At 43.6% G+C, this 17,906-nt stretch overlaps 1 protein-coding gene across 9 annotated transcripts in view; it reads left to right on the forward strand.

Moving 5' to 3' along the window:
* foxp1b (forkhead box P1b) overlaps positions 1-17,906 on the forward strand; it is a 200,736-nt gene that overhangs the window by 19,454 nt on the left and 163,376 nt on the right. For all 9 annotated transcript variants that reach the window (XM_071203045.1, XM_034082450.2, XM_034082453.2 and 6 more), the window contains one exon: positions 5,681-5,758. The gene's annotated coding sequence lies outside the window, so the exon portion shown is untranslated. The remainder of the gene's footprint in view (positions 1-5,680; positions 5,759-17,906) is intronic.

Below are 17,906 nucleotides of genomic sequence, written 5' to 3' on the forward strand. Positions count from 1 at the left end.
TGTCCACTTAGCTGTGACTGGGAGTAATTGTTCCCAAGTGGGCCACACACTGACCTGTTAATGTCTGCGTTGACCCGCTAACCTTGTCAGCACGTCTTGGGGAGGAGTTTAAATCATGTGGATCTCTTCCATGTCTTTACGCTACCGGGTCAAGTGGGCGTCGGCCCTGAAAGACCACTTTCTTGTAATTGTCCCCGGCAGCACGGGTCAGCCGTGGGTGTTCCCACACAGCGGCTCTTATAAGATGAGGTGCTGGGAATGGTGTGGCTTAATGGGTCATGCCATTGATCCGATCCAGCACCAATGTCCCCACAGTCGCAGCAACAGCTGATCAATGGCTCCACTCGTGTCAAGGGATTGTAGTTAGACTACGTTGTCGTTCTGTGGTCGATACATCTCACAGACTACAGATGAAGTCTTTTGTGAATATTATCTCATATTTATCTAAAGCTTTTCCACTCTCAATGAAAACAAAATATGATGGTTTGAATACCTCGGGCCAGTTCCAAATAGATGAGTGTGTTGTTGACGTATTATTGGTGGCTGATCCGAGAGTTGGCGGAGCAATGGGTCCCTCGACACAATGCCAAAGCGATTTTAGTTTACTTTTACGCTATAAACAAACATCACGTTTTCATTGCTGCGCTTCACCACCGCTAAGGTAAAAGCGGCTAATGTTCGGTGTGCTAACGCTCAGTAATCTCATTTAGTCACTTGTTAAAAACCGTGGTTTTTTCTTAGAGAAGCTTCAGAGAATCACACATGGGGTATTTACTGATGTATTTTATGTCGTAGAAAACATTTGAACATCTCTTGTTTTAACCATAGACCTCGTTTCCGGCATCTAACCAAAAACATAAAGAGACCAGACTGTTCCTGTCCGAAACACGCCGCCTGGCTGCTGACAAATGTAGTTCGCTACCGCCTCGTGTGTTTTTGCCGTTATTTCTTAAAAGCAACTAATTAAGAAACTTTTAGAATGATCAGGGTAAAATAGTCAAATACATTATATTCTCCACTTGCGCCTTGAGCAGTCGTATGCGCGGCTAATGCCGATGCTCGCTGGCAGCAACCGGAGTTCGCGATAATAAAATGTAAAAAAACATACTTTGAGATTATAGTAAATAGATATTTAGTTTAAGTTAACATAAATGGTTGACTGCCTGTAATAGGCTTACATACAAAGTATAGACTACTATTTTCTCTGATTCTTCTCTGAAATGTATAAACATACAAGTAAAACACTTAAGAAAATTGTTTTATGCTTCCTATAATTGGCAGGTCAGACTTTAAGTTTTGTTTTATTAAATGGTGCCCTTCATATATTTTATACTTTTCTATGTTGCCTCTATAAACATTCAGCATGTGGCTCGTACTGAACTATATCGCAAAAGCCATGCCTTGGTTCCCCTAATCTCCGACCCTTCTCATAACTCTCAACAAGGATGGACAGCTTCAAATGCCTGTCTACTTTGCCTGGAAACTCACAAATGAGTGGCAATTAGCACACATGCTGCAAAGTGGCTGGATGTGAAGTTTCCTCAGAAACTGACACAGTTTGTAATTTGAGTGAAAAGAGGGGATTACAACCACATGTTTCCAGAGCAGGAGTGAGTCAAGTGTCGAGCAGCTGGCATGCAAAAGGCCCACAGAGTGAGGAAGCTTCAAAGTCGGAGGTATAAAAAAAGTTCCACTTTGTCGATGTTTTTGTTTGCAGTATATCTTAAAGTAATTACACAGTAAAACCTCACCACATTTTAAAATCCACTGCTTGTTAATTTGCAATAAAGATTTTAAATCGGAGCTACCTCTTAAGTGTTCTCACCAGTGCTGTTTTAACATCTAAGACTTCACATAAAACTCTCTTTTGAATCTTTTCATGGAGTTAAGCTTGAGTACTTTGTTTGTGGGAGACATGGCAACCAGTGTATGGCTGTATATATCAAAGTGAGGGTAACTTTAAAGGGGTTTTATTCTGCTGTGTGTCATATTTGTATTTTGTGTCTCTCTCTACTGCCTGTGCTGCAGCACCACTTTTCACCCTCTGTCTGAAACCAGAGATCAGTCTGCTCTGATTGGTTAGCTGGCCGGCATTGTTGTGATTGGTCCTCCGCTTAGAGATGTCCCGCCCCTTAGCCTATCACGTACAATGTGTTGGAGCGCTAGCCAATAGAAGTGTGAGTGTTACAAAGTGATGTCAATAGGGCCTCTTTAAAAGGAATTGCTACAGGCTGCTTGATATAATAATAATACATTTTATTTTTAGGCGCCTTTCATGACACCCAAGGACACCGTACTATTTAAAAAAAAAAAAAAAAAAAAGTTAAAAACAAATAAAATAAAAGCTAATAGGCAACAGAACATGATAAAAAAATTAAACACAAACAGGAAATCATGGAGGAGCCAGTCAAGTGGACACAAATGGGACATATAATGGGGGCACTACAGTGAGTAAGCAGATTTGAACAGGTGGGTTTTTAATTGGGATTTGAATATGGTGGTTGTGTGTTGATATTTTACCTGGTAGAGTTGCATTCAAACTTGTAGAGTTGCTTGGCTTACCTGGGTTTGAGTATTATATCGACTATTTACTTGCTCACCCCCTTTGAAATCTGTCTCTTTAACAAAGGCACCGGTGGCAGAAAAACCCTAACTTTAAAAAAACCAAAATCGCTCCTTTTGAGGGGCTTGGGGAATCGATAGCGCAGCCATAAATCCTCTCGAGGACAGTTGTCAGTCGGGATCAACATATTTGTGGAAGTAATGACTGGGATGCAACGGAGCAATCAGACGGGTCTTATCTGGGCTCGATGGCAGGCCCAGGAATGTGGTCCGTCTGTGGAAACAGCGGCCGCTCTAACGGGGTCAGTGGAATTCCACTCTGGTGCATTGCGAGGAATTGGGACGTCGGGCCCGTGGTTTGTTGCGTCTGCTCGGAGTACACCGCTCCACCCAGACACAGAGTTACAGATTTAGTTTCTGACACGCGTCCTCGTCGAGCAGCGGGCCAATTAACCGGCAGCTGAATTGTGTGGCGGAGACACGGCCGCATTAAACAGCAGAAGTGGTACACACATATATCACAGGGCAACAAGCCACACATGCAGCCGTGACTCGTGTGACAGCGACAGAGCCAGAAGCCATCCATCCTGCTGCCTCATTTGCATGATCTGAAGCGTTATCTGGAAGTCATTAGCATCGTCCCACTTGTTTATCTGGTCGCAGATGAATGCTTTTTAGCTCAAGAGCAGCTTTCTGAATAAACAACGTGTTGTTTCAGATGTTTCTGTAGTGGTACAAATCATTTATGTAAAAAAGAAACGTGTTATCATAAATAAAAGTACTAATGATAACACCGCTGCTGGGTTTATAGGTCAGTGCGTATGTGAATGCAGTCTCCAGAACAATCAGACTGGGTTTATCCCAGAGGTTTGTTAGGGGTGTGAATATGTCTGTACGCAATGGTTCCATTTGATTCGATAAACGTTACAAAAGAATCCCCAATTCAAAATCAATTCTGGATTCGGTACATGTACTCAAATAGCCGGTGTGGCAAATGATGGCGTTCAAGCCAAAAAGACACCGCACACCACTTTGGATATTGTTGCTACGCAAGGACAAGTACTTGAAGTGGTTGCCTGTTATAAATACCTTGGTATCTGGCTTGATGATTGTCTCTCTTTTAAACTTCAGGTCAATAACCTGCTTAGAAAGCTGAGGGTGAGGCTAGGGTTCTTCTACAGAAACACGTCCTGTTTCTCGCTTGAGGCCAGGAAAAGGCTCTGTGACCTTTTCACCTGTGGTGATCTGGTCTATATGAATGCACCTGCCCATTGCCTGATCAAGTTAGATGCCGCCTATCACAGCGCGCTGAGATTTGTTACTAACTGTAAAGCATTAACCCATCACTGCACCCTGTGTGCCAGGGCAGGTCTGCCTTCACTCACTGTACGGAGGCTCAGTCACTGGGACATGTTCATCTACAAAGCCATGTTAGGTAAACTCCCATCTTACATCTGCTCTCTGATCACACGACGAATTGAAAGTAGCTATTGCCTGAGATCTCATGCTGTGGTTTTGTTAAACGTGCCTAGTGCTAGGACTGAACCTAGGGACGAAAGCTTTTAGGTGCGCAGCTCCACTACAGAATGGAAACTGAGCAATCTGGTTCCACTGCATGTTTTTAAAGCTCGGATAGATGCTATGCAATCAGATGCTGTTGGCCTCTGTACACGTCGTTAGGTGCACATCCCTGTGACTTTGCTGTATGATGTCCTTTTTGTTTCCCTGTTGCTTTATGTCTTCATGTGGAACCGACTTGCAGCAGGTCTCCCTTGAAACGGAGATCGATGATCTCATTGGTATTCACCTGCTTAAATAAAGGTTTGAAATGAAATGAGTAAAGTGTGTAATATTATGGGCTTTTCTATTTGAACTGATTCCAATTACGTGAACACATAAAGGTTAACTTAAAGGTAGGGTATGTCATTTTGGAGAAACCAGCTCGAGTGCGCTAGAATTTGAAAGTACACAACCGGAACAAATCTGTCACTTCCTTCAGACTTCCTTACAGAGCCCCTCCCCCAACACACGACCAATGAGGGCACGAGATAAGTCTGTGCCCCGATGGAAGGCTGACAGGCAGGTAGGCCGTCCAGTTACTTTAGCCGGCTCAGATGATTGGTCGTGCTTTTTACAGCGCTACGGCTTCCACAGGTGACATTTTTTAAATCTCTTTTTTGTCAAAGCATTTAATTTATTCATTGCTATCGGGATGTTCCATTCCATGGAATATAACAAAAAGTCTTTCTGAAATAGATGACAAACCCCACCTTTAACCCAAAAGATAACTAACTCTAAATAACTAACTAACTCTAAATATAAGTTACATAAATAAACTTGCCTAAAAACATAATTTTGTCATTCCTCACATTTAAAAATAACCACTATTTTACTGTAAACTAATTTTTGCTGGATTTAAGAAAAAGCTTGCAAGAATTATGAAAAAGGCTGATATTAAGAGTTTCATTTTTTTGGACAAATCACTCAAAAATGTTTGACGCAACCAATTACTCTCCAGAGCAATATCAAGCTTCTTCTCTCGGACATTTTTTCAAACGTACAAGAAATATTTGTGGAAGTAATGAGTTGATTCAAAATCGTACTTACCGTACTTGTTATTGGATTAGTTTGTTAAGATGACTGGTATATCTAATCCTTCTTAAATAATACAAGCGAGGTTGTTTAATGGTAAAATGAACAGTCGTAGTCAGTGGAAACGAATACAGTTAGTGTGGTTAGATGTTTTCTTCACAGTTCAGATACAGCTATATTGATGTCGCATGTTTTTCATGTGGGTAAGTCGAACACCCTCTAAAGGAGATCAAAGGGCAACCATGTGACATGTTTACTGTTTTATGGTGAGAAATGAAGCTCTAAAATCTTTCTAGTAGTTTTCGTGTGATAGCTGTCATAGCGGCTTAAATGCAGGCACCTCCAATAGGAATGAATGCGTCAGAACAAATCAAATACTTGTGGCTGATCACTTTTACTTCTGATGTCATCTCTGTACATGTGGGCTCATTGTACTAGACCAGGGGCTTTCCCCACCTTTCACTTCCTGTTTGTAATGGTTGTATTTCCCCTTTCCTTATTTCTCTCTTTCTGTCCGTGTCCTCAGTGCTCCTGCCCTCAAGACTGTGAGCTGGATTCTGATTGGAGGAATGGAGTGCCAGTCTGTCCTGCACAAGTGATCGGGGTATGTGTGACTAAGATGTCTCTTATTTCGTGTGTGTGTGTGTGTGTGTGTGTGTGTGTGTGTGTGTGTGTGTGTGTGTGTGTGTGTGTGTGTGTGTGTGTAGCCCTGTTCAGTCAGACTATTAGGCTTATTTGTATCGAGCCGTAATAAGCTGGAAGCAGATCCCAACAGTGGATTCTGAGCTGTTCATCACTTGTATTGCGTCCAGAGAGCATTGACGAGGCCTGAATGTTGTGGAGAAAATATCTAATTACCATTTTACTGACCAATATTGCAAATTATTTTTGTATAAATGAAACTCCAAGACTGTGTTTGTGGGGCCTTTGAATTGCTGCCCACAAATAACACCAAACCATTTAATGATTTAGAAAGGTTTTTCAAATCTTAAGCCAATCAGAGCCACTTTGAAACGTCTGAGGAAGCAACACTTCCTGAGTTATATCAATAATAAGCTTAAAACAATATGATAATATTATTAATGTAATATTATTACATGTTCATCCTGACATGGATCCGTCCACTCTGTAACTGCACAATATCTGTCTAAACATGCTGTAAAATATTAGGGTATTTGGAGAAAGACTCATTTAAATGTATCTCTTGTGAAAATGTAGTAATATAAAATTATTTGCGTATATTTATATTTTCATGCCTCAATTCCATTTTCCCCTATAACAATCCCTCGACCAGTCAATCCACTTCCTGTAACCTTGTCAATAATTGAGATGTAAGTATTTAATACATTTTAAGTATGGCACAATTTTAATATCGTTCAAATGTATTAATATGAGAATTAGTGCTCCAACATTTAATAGTATTAATAATAGTAACGACAATAATAAATTCATTTAATTAAATGTCTGTTAATCCAGCACACTGCCCTCAATCTCAGAGTTGCACCGTCAGCAGCTTTGTGTTCTCCTTTTGTTTTTTAATATCTTCTCCGTTCTGTCGTCTTCCTGTCCCTCCGCTCACCTCTGTCCGCACGCTGAGCTCTGATTGGCTGAGCACTTTCTGCACTACAGTCTGGCTGCTTGCCAGTGGCTGCCGTGCCCCCTGATCAGAAGAGAATGTGACATTTGTGCAGAGGTAATGGAATCTGCGTGCAATTAAATCTCTGACTGTGAAGAGGAGTCTATCCCCCCCATCTCCAGCAGCAGGGGGGGTCAGGCGCAATGATGAAACCTTCGCAGCAGGCCGCCTCGCCGCACTCTCTTTCCCAATCTCCACGTCAGGTTGTGTTTTTTAACTTCGCCCTGCCTCTATCTGGCAATTAATTACAGAAAACGTCCATTAGGAATCCCTCCAAATATTGCGTAAGAAGAATTAATATTCAATTATAAAAATGACATTACACGGCCGCGACGTCACCAATGCTTTAATGAATTCGACTGCAGGTGACAGTTGTTATTTGGTGGTCGTCGGGCCGTTAAGCATGCTTTGATTCCTTTTTTATTTTGTTGGGGGAGGGGGGAGAGAGCAAGACGGAGAGAAAGGGAAGGAGGCAGAGGGCAGGTTCATGCGTGGCTGAGCAGAGGGTCATTTCTCTCTGCCGCCCTGCCACTACACTTAACGCCTCATTTGTGGGCTTTGCGGCCAATGGCTTGAGTGTCTGATCCGTTGCCATAAAAGGCAGCTTTCTCCTCTCTGCTGATGGGGCACTTGCTTGTGGGTTAATACCAGAGCCCCTTCTCTATAGGAGGACTCCTATCTAATGGATGTGCGCATCCCCATCAGCAGAGCTCATAAACATAAAACTGCTGGGTAAGAGTGCACAGCCACGCCATGCAAGCATTTCCCCTTGAACTCGTGTGGGAGTGGTTCCTATCCCTGTTCCTGGTGCATGCTGGGTGGACGGACATGCAGGATATCCAGGTCAAAGTTTCACTAAACCTCCCTGTTTCCCTCACACACCCTGTGCTGGGCTACAATGACATTATACTTCTCTTCAGACCAGAAACTACACGTACAATTAAATATGAAAGCATGTTCATTTAAATGGCAAGGTTACATGTTTTACTTGCTGCTACCAAGCTTTAAGCTCTGATTGGTTAGCTGTCCGGCTCTGTTGTGATCGGTCAACTGCTTAGACATGTCCCGCCCCTTAGCTTATACAAAGTGTTGGGACGCTAGCCAATAGAAGTGCTCGTGTTACCTAATGATGTCATTATGTTACTTTTAAGTGAACGAAGGAGTCCAATGGAGGCAGGGATAGCGCCCTTTTTAAATCCTGCCTCCAATCTGCGCCGTTACGTCTTTGTGGGCCCGATGACACGGTCTCTCATTGAAGTTGTCGTACCGCCGTGTGGCCGCTACGAACATTTGCCTCAGCCCCCGGCTAGCTTAATGTAGGCTTGCCTATCAGCACGGTCTGATCCCAAGCACACGCTACACGACGGCCCTAATGTGACTGTTTTTCTGTCGACTCTTCCTTTCACTTCGAGCTTCCCTCGTAATGCATTTTGTCACGATGAATTATTAATGTCGGCCTCGGTCGAAGCGAGTATTGTCTCAGAAAATAAGAGGGTCACTCCGGTTCTTCTTTTCTCCTCACCCCAGGGTTAATTTGAACCAACAATCAAATGAACCTCCCCATGTCCCCGCTGAACTGCGGGTCGTAATAAAAATAACTGCCGCGTCTCAACTTTATCCACCAACAACACAACTCTCTCCGTTTCCTTCTCTGAGCTGTGAGGGGAAGGAGAGACAGAACAACTCCATTAGTGTCATTGCTTTGGTGAATTAGCTGACGGATAGATGCGGAGAATTGTTTTAATTGTATAAATATCCGTAGCCAGCCACTTGTGCGGAAAAGTGCCGTGATGTGGGCGAGGGCCGAGGAAGAGCACATTTTGGCCGATGTGCTCATTTAATCTTGGCACAGGAAATGAACAACAATCGGGGGTCCTGAGGACAAGACATAAACACACTCACCCCCCCCCCCTGGGCAGGTTGTGACATGCTCAGTGAGACGCTGCTCTTTAATGTGACGCGTCTGGCCAATGAGCCTCTCCTCAGGCAAAGAGGGGAGGAGAGGATCAAGATGGCTCAACTTAACACAGATAATAGAATAAATAAGAACAAAACTGCCGCGCTGAAGAAAGCACTCGATGTCTGACTACTGAGAGGGACTGAAACGCTAAAACACTTAACACACAACGTATTTGTCTTTTTTGTACCCGTTGCTTGTTCCCCAGCGTTCTCTTTCCCATGAATGACTTTGCATGAAGGGCCTATCTTAACTGCCAATTTGGTTGGAAAATAATAACAGTTATCATCTCTTCCTGTTTCGAACAGCGAGGCTCTATTTCACCGAGACAACCTGTTGTATCCAGAATGCTTAACTGTGGGAATAATTTATTGGAGTGTTACTTCCTTCGCCCTTTAACTCGGATCATGGCTTTATGCATTTGAATAGAAGTCACATTGCATCCATACATGCAGAATGTCATCACTGTTGGAGCATTCAGTGCTTTGTGTTCAGAAGAAACATAAAGGCTCAGGATGCCCTTATTTCGTTATCATGTTTAGCTATATTTATCATATACACAACATGTTGATTTATATGGCAATTTAAAGAGGCCCTAATATAATTTTAGATGTTTACCCTTTCCTAAAGTGGAACTCTTCTTGCGACAACACAATCTTTGGATATTTAAATCGATATATGACCCTTTGAATTTCAGAAATCAGTAAGAAATGACATACCGTACTTTTCGGACTATAAAGCGCACCTGCATATAAGCCGCAGCAGCTAAGTTGTCCGTCTGTCTTGCTCTCGTTCTGTCGCTCGGTTCCACTTTTACTTTGGCGCCTACCTGTCTCACTCTTTTCCGGCCTCCAGCTTTTCCTGCTGGAGCCCGCCGCTTAGAGGTGGCGGGCGCGGACCGGTCATAGAGCCCGTAGAGTTAAAGGTGGTTAATTTCACCTGTAAAATCCATAGATTTAGGAGGTTCCCTAGTGGCCGTTAGCTGTACAAACAAAATGGGGGAAAAAGTCGCGGCTTATAGTCCGAAAAGTACGGTTTAAGAAAAGGTGTCTCATGTAACGCCCCACAGACGGCATTCAGGCTAGCTGTCTCACCGTGTTGACAGGTCAGTTACTGAGTGGTTTTTCGAGCTCAGGCCAAAGTCTGCAGTCGGCAGCTGCAATGTTCAGCTCAACTCAATGAAGTGTAATAAGACCATGCAAGAGGAGTACTGTGGTCTGGATGCTCTCACTCTTCACGGAAACATCGATAATGGCACATAAAACAAGAACAGTATTCACGATAAGTGTCGCTGCTACCAGATAAATGGCCTTTTATTGAGTCGTGTCTTTGTGTGTCTATAATCCAAAACATTTAATTCTATTGAACGCAGGTTGGTTTGTCATCATAACAAGCTTTGAGACCTAATCAAATGATGTACAGCCTGGCGACACAAAGCGCTTCATGCGCGGAGAGCTCGTCATGTCTCCGTTGTTGCCTCCGTCATGCTCTGTTGCTCAGTTGCATCTCCTGTGATAATGCACGGGGGATTAGCAGGTAACAAAGCAGCAGTGCTCCTCTGAGGATGCGGCACGTGGCTTTGAACGTCTCCTACAGTGCTTCATACACGGAGGAAAAGGCGGGGGGGGGCAGCAACACCAACGGTGATTTCCCAGCGACGCGGGGAGCCTCGTCCTGGATAATGCAGTCATGAAAAGGTGACAGGAAGGACCGAGGGTCTGGAAGGGAGCCGGGGCAGCTGGTCAGAGAAGAGGAAGCGCTGAGCGGCGGGGCTAAAGTGCAGCGGGGAGCAAATGAAAGCTCATATCTGCCGTCTGCCTCGCCTCCTTGCACTTTCCTGTTTGGACTTGAAGGTGATTGGGAGCCAAGGCGGTGACAGTTGACGGAAGCGGCGCGGAGGAGAGAGTATTTATTTACAGTGAGATGCAGCGATGCTTGTTCAGGATGCAGTTTCACGCAGGATGTGCCGCCCACCACACACACACACACACACACACACACACACACACACACACACACACACACACACACACACACACACACACACACACACACACACACCCTCCCATCTTCTCCACCCTCACTCTACAATCCCCAGGTTTGATGGAGAATGGGAAGTGGGTTATGGGGGGAGGAGGAGGGCTGTATTGTGTAAGAGGCTGGGCCTGGATGCAGAGCTCACTCAGCAGGCCTTCCTGCCGGGCCCGGGAGGTGGTACCAAAGTCAACACAGGTCACTGAGAAAAAAAGGGCGTGTGAAGACTTAAGATTGCATTGTGGGACAAAGATTGTCTCCAGCAGCAACAACAAAAAAAGAAGGAAAACCACGTTTGAAGTACAGAGAAAAAGAACAAATTGAGAACAGGAGAAAGTGTTAAAGAGAGGGAGTGTTTTAAGACAGTCCAAAAGAGTGTGTGTGTGTGTGTGTGTGTGTGTGTGTGTGTGTGTGTGTGTGTGTGTGTGTGTGTGTGTGTGTGTGTGTGTGTGTGTGTGTGTGTGTGTGTGTGTGTGTGTGTGTGTGTGTGTGTGGTGTGTGTGTGTGTGTGTGTGTGTGTGTGTGTGTGTGTGTGTGTGTGTGTGTGTGTGTGTGTGTGTGTGTGTGTGTGTGTGTGTGTGTGTGTGTGTGTGTGTGTGTGTGTGTGTGTGTGTGTGTGTGTGTGTGTGTGTGTGTGTGTGTGTGTGTGTGTGTGTGTGTGTGTGTGTGTGTGTGTGTGTGTGTGTGTACCCTGCCAGGAATTCCACCTTGTAAAGCTAGGTTTGAGAGGGGGGGTTGATGGTGTGTAAATCACAGTAATTACAATGTGGTTGCAGTACAATTACCTTTGTCGTCGTCACCCTACGATACAGTTTTCACATTACGGTAAAGTGCTCGTTTTGGAGATGCACGTGTGTCCTGCATTGTTTCGTACCGCACGGGAGTGGAGATGCAGGACATGACTTCATCTGGGGGATAGAAGTTAACGTGTAGCCGGTGTTCACTGGCTTTCATCTGGCGGGGCGTCGGGCAGTGCTGTGAGCGGTGTTGGAAGAAGTATTGGGGTTATTTGGTTTATAAAAAGTATGAACTCCACACTGTTAAATTCTCTGTTGGATGTAAACAATCTTGTAAAAGTATAATAAGCGAAAGTTATAAATGTTAAAATGCTCCTATGCAGAACATAATGAAATTGATACAACAAAAAACACCCCAAAAACTCATGTGTTAAAATAACCTTAAAGTTTATAAATGATAAATCATTTTCTCGGTTGATTGTAAGAACAAGCTGTTATTGTATAAACTATTGCCTAGCTTCATTTAAACGGGAGAGGATTAGCGCCACGTGATATTCCCTTTGTGATCTGACAAAAAGTGATCCTAATGTAAAGTCTTCGTATTGAAGGAACAATCATAATATTAGCCATTGAATTGGAGTGAAATGGGAGTATAAAGTAGCGTAAAAGAACATGTTCAAGTAAAGTAAAAGTGCCTCAAAACGGTACTCGAGTAAATCTACTCAGATTCCATGGCTGCATGCGAGTGTGCTGAAGAGGTGAGCCGCACAGCTCCCTGCCCACTCGCTGTTATGTCGGCATTAACCCTCCCCAAAGTTTCAAAGGCAGCTTTTACGAGCTGCCTTACGGCCTCATCTGTGCGGACAGCGGCATCTAAACTCTGGAGAACCTGCCACATAAAACGCACATCTGTTAAAGCCCAAATTGTAAAAACAGCCCCCGCATGTCCAGGCAGCGTCGAGTTAATCATACACTACAATCATACAAAGTGCAGCTTTTAACAATCCCCGCGGCAACGGCAGCAGGCATTGTCTCAGTACAGGTTGATGTCTTTTTTTGTTTTTAACCTGTTAAAGAGTATGTTAGGGTCTGTAAACGGCAAACAAATGGAATGTGTGGAGGTATATTAGAAGGACTGGGTTCGTCTTTGTAATGAATATAATCAACAGTTAGGATGAAGCGGCCATTGGCATCTCTTTTGAAAAGCAGGCAAATAAAAGCACCAACATCTGCCCTTCACTGGCTGCCCGAATCCTCTTCAAGACGCGGGTACTTCCCTACCTTGCTGTGCATGGATCCTTCCCACCAGCCCGTGCACTTTGTTGTGCAACGGCCAATCGGCTTGCTCCTCCCTCCTTGGGAGTCGGACCCAGATTCACCTAAACTAAAACAGTCCTGTTTGCCATCCTGGCTCCATAATGGTGGACCGAGCAGCCCATTGGAAACCAGTAAAGCAGAAAGGTTGCACATACTGTCGCAGACTCCTGGCCAATAAAACCAACACACACAACAACAACAACAACAACAACAAGGGTTCATCCCATCTATACCTCATTCACACCAACGCAACTCCGGTTCAAGCTCCGTGCTAGAGCTTTTCAGGTTCAGAACCGGTTCTTCGGTTTAGCTCCGGCTCTTTTCACACCGCCCAGAGTCCGACTGGTGCTGCGTCATTGCGTCATCGTTTGCGTCATGACGTAACCGTTTGCGTGCCTGCTTCATAAAGCCAAACCGCGCGGAAACCCCTCACAGCTGACACCGACAACAACAACAACAACAACAATGGCCGATTGTGCTCCAGCTTCCTCTGCACCTCTTCGGAAGACCAGCCTCCCAGCAGGTAGCTGGTCTCTTCAGTGGACCACTGCTGCTTGTTAAGTTTCTCCATCGTTGTGTACAAGCTGGATAAAACGCAGGCTTCTTGTTGTTGTTCAGGAGTTGATCTGCCCCTGCCCCCGCCTCAACGTAAGCGTGACGTATGCGGTGCTTTTGCTCTTGCCGGACAATTTTTTGGTGCTCGAAATGAACCGGATTCCGGAGCTAAGAGGCGGCTCCGCTGCGGTGTGAACAGGAAAACCCGGTGCTTTTCAAGCTCCAGCTCCGAACCGGCCCGAAACACCGTTGGTGTGAATGAGCGATTAGACTCATGCACCAGCACTAACTTGCTTGCTTTTACATTTGACAGCTTCACCTCGAGTAACACGATCACCCACAAATAGAACAACAAATACAACTTTAAGAGAATTTGGAAACCTATGATATTAGTTAAGGGCTGTACCGCAATATTAACAAACAAATGTGTATATTCCCCAAAATGTTCCTTTCCCCATTGATACACGCTTAACCCAAGTTTCATGAAAATCGGACCAGTATTTTATATTTCAGGGTTCGGGCAACCAGGGCATTTAATGGAGAGACGGATTTCAAAAGGGAGACCGAGGGGATGGTGAATGTTCCCCGGGTGGAATTTGAACCCAAGTCCTTTGCGGCGGGGACTCAATGAGCGATACGGTGGCCCAGGACCAGTTGTTTTTTCTGGCTGAGCTAATTAATAATTGAGGATTTCTGTTGCTTAAAAAAGCCCTGTGTCGCAGGCGAGATGCAGAACCAAATAATGGCAAGTATCATGCTCAGTCTTGACGTTAACACCACAGCACAGATGCTATTAAAAGATCTGTGAGTGATGCAACGTTGGCAGCAGTTGTCATTACAGGGACACAGTTATTACACAGTCTTTTCACTTCAGCCTCTTAAAGAGGAAGTGTGGTTTCTCTCCTTAGTCGGCCTCGGCCCTGAAAGAAACAACACATCACAAGCAACATAAATCTCAGCGATGGTTTGAGGTCTGGCATCTGGCAAATAACCTGAGTGAGGAGAGCTCTGCAGTTATGAGCGTGAAGGGGGCCGGGCACCCCCATTCCTGTTGGGAAGAGCCACGACATGCACACGCTGTTGGTGGGTTGTAGCCATAGGCAAACAAGAGAAACCTGTTTAAGTATATTTTATAAATGTTGTATATAGATACGATTTATTTGGCTGAAATTACACGTTGGCTTGGTTTGGCACGGTCAAATTACTTTTGAAATGTATCTCTGATCAGTGTTGCTTTTTGTTTTAAGGATGTTAAAGAGACCTTGTTATGCCGGATAGGCTAAGAAGCTTTTTTTCTGCTGTCATGATACCATTCATGAAGAGAACTTGACACAACGCCGGTGACTGGGGCCCGTTATTTCCTGCGACGTGTGAAACCAAAATCTTCCTGTCTCATACAAAATATCCAGCTCTCGTGGGGATCTGGGTCCATCGGGCATGCACACTTGCACTTTCCTTAAGCCCTGGACCTATCCTTTACGCCAGGGGTGTCAAACTCAATTTCATCGCGGGCCACATTTGCATTATGGTTACACTCAAAGGGCCGGTTGTAACTATAAATATACAGTACCAGTCAAAGGTTTGGACACACCTTCTCATTCGAAGGTTTTTATTTATTGTAATAATTGTCTACATTGTAGATCATTACTAAATACATCAAAACTATAAAAGAACACATATGGAATTCTCTAGTAAACAAAAAATTGTTAAAAAATCCAGATTATTTTAGATTGTTCAAATTAGCCCCCTTTTGCCTTGATGACACTCTTGGCTTCTCAATATAAATATACATATGTAAATATATAATATATATTAAATAATGTATTATATTACATTATTGCCTCTGCATTGGATTATTATCAGTTTTCCTAATAACTTCACAAATAACTACGTCTGAAAGCAGAAGTCTAGGGCAAATAATTGAAAGCAAATATTCAACAATTACACCAATTGTATTGAATATAATAATCTTTGCAAGCTCTTGCGGGCCACATAAGATGAGGTCGCGGGCCGGACTTGGCCCCCGGGCCTTGAGTTTGACACCCCTGCTTTACGTCAAAGTTGCACATTGCACGACTTTTAGGACCTAATGATTTCCGTATGGGATATTCAAGTGTTCGTATTGGCTACTTGATTTGGGTCTGCTGATTTTCACACGTCTCATTCACGATGCAAATCAATGGGGAACATTTTTTGTGCCCATTGACGACCAAGACTCTCACAGAAGTGTTTGGCCACTACGAAAAAGTCTTCTCCAGCGCCCGGCTCACTTCCTTGGGGCTTGTTCCACCATTTTGAAGCCAGGATATAGCAAACAGCCAAACTGATAATCGATTAACAAAGTTAGCGTCTTTGAGTTTCTAGAAAAGCGCTATATGAGTATTATTATTATTAATAATTGAACATGACAACACGGTTACAAATGGCATGAACGTGTTATTCACTGTGATAGCAAGGGCTCCGTCTGAACTGGGCGTTGGCGCTAATAGATGTTTGCAAGATGAGCTCAATTGGATGAGTCATAATTAGACCTATTAGTTTTATGAAATGCCCCAATCCAAAGGAAAATGAATCTGTTGTGGAACATTTCCCTCCCAGCATAACAGGAGCATGGACTGGTGAAAGGCACATAATATATGTGTGAGATTGATCAGTGAGTAGCGACCCCATTATCTCCTGAGATGTTAATTACACTGTGCTCGGCTCGCATGTCAAACGGCAGATAATTGAAGAAGGTAAAAGATGTGCCACACTTTATTTATGCCGTCACTTGGAGCTGGAGGAAGATCGCCTCTCGCACGGGCTTTTAATTCCCCTTCTTTCTTACCTCTTTTTTTGCTCTGATGTATTTATTGTTGGGTAATATTAAATTGTCAGAGTTGATCATTTTGCAAGGATATTATTCGCCATCATTACCGTTGCCTGTGTGTACGGACACGCACACGGCTATTCTCCCCTGTCCCCGTATGCCCTGCCCTTTTTAAAGGTCTTGTGTATATAAACTATTTAACAAAATGATAGCATGGTCTAAATGTAGTGATGAAGAAATCCTCAACTGCAGATGTGGCCACAGCTGTGAATGAATGCAAAACATTAGCAAAGCCAATAGCCTAATAACGGATAACATTTATCTCTGCTGTTTATTCCTCTTGACTTACTTTTGATATCACTTGCTAGTTACACATATCGGTACCACTTTACAACAAGACTCCCCGTGTAAAGGGTTTACGAATAGTTAATTAATTAGGTTGTGAACACTATAAATCATTAATAAGCTTTTATAAGACAGGGCGACCGTGACCGGTTGCTTGCCAAATAGTGAGCCCACATGTATATGTACTTCCAAGTCTTATATTGGCTACCTAGCTTACTTCGTCTTCTTCATCAGCCAGCATCCTTGGTAAATGTTGCTCACTGAGGTGATTCTCGCTAAGTAGCCAATGTAAGGCTTTGTCATCTTGCCAAATAGTGAGCCCACATGCATCTGTACTTCCAAGTCTTATATTGGCTACCTAGCTTACTTCGTCTTCTTCATCAGCCAGCATCCTTGGTATCTGTTGCTCACTGAGGTGATTCTCGCTAAGTAGCCAATATAAGGCTTTGTCATCTTGCCAAATAGTGAGCCCACATGCATCTGTACTTCCAAGTCTTATATTGGCTACCTAGCTTACTTCGTCTTCTTCATCAGCCAGCATCCTTGGTATCTGTTGCTCACTGAGGTGATTCTCGCTAAGTAGCCAATGTAAGGCTTTGTCATCTTGCCAAATAGTGAGCCCACATGCATCTGTACTTCCAAGTCTTATATTGGCTACCTAGCTTACTTCGTCTTCTTCATCAGCCAGCATCCTTGGTATCTGTTGCTCACTGAGGTGATTCTCGCTAAGTAGCCAATATAAGGCTTTGTCATCTTGCCAAATAGTGAGCCTGTGTTGACGTAACTAAGTTAGAACTGGTTTATAAATGGTTCTTAATGATTAATAAAGTGTTTACAACCTAATTATAAACCCTTTATGAATCCGTTATAAGGGTAGTCTTATTGTAAAGTGGTACCCACATGTCTGATGTGTAAGCTTGCAGTCAAACTTATATAGGAATACATCTAAATGATTTCACACACACACAGATTGTATTAATACACGTTCAGACGATGCACACGTATTTTGGAACATTCTTGATGAACTCAAGTTGGCACAAGGAGCTGATTACGTTGTGTATTTTAACTAAATTCCACTTTTAAAACGGCATCTTTAGGAATATTTGTGCCCCTGCAGTTTTGCCAAAATATAATTTTTTTCCCTAAACTGTTATTTGTTCAGTGCCTTCGTTACAGTTGTATGAAAACATGCGACAGTAGTGGCACAAAATACGTCTCATCCTGAAAATCACCCTCATATATCCTGAAGTCCATATGCAGTGAAGTCAGGCTCCATATATACCACAATCGGACATACATCGTAACCCCCTTCATATTTATGTTATGCAAATAAACAAAATTGACATAGGGTTAGGGCAGGGG

This window comes from Pseudochaenichthys georgianus, chromosome 5 (genome assembly GCF_902827115.2).
Source record: "Pseudochaenichthys georgianus chromosome 5, fPseGeo1.2, whole genome shotgun sequence".
NCBI lineage: Eukaryota > Metazoa > Chordata > Actinopteri > Perciformes > Channichthyidae > Pseudochaenichthys > Pseudochaenichthys georgianus.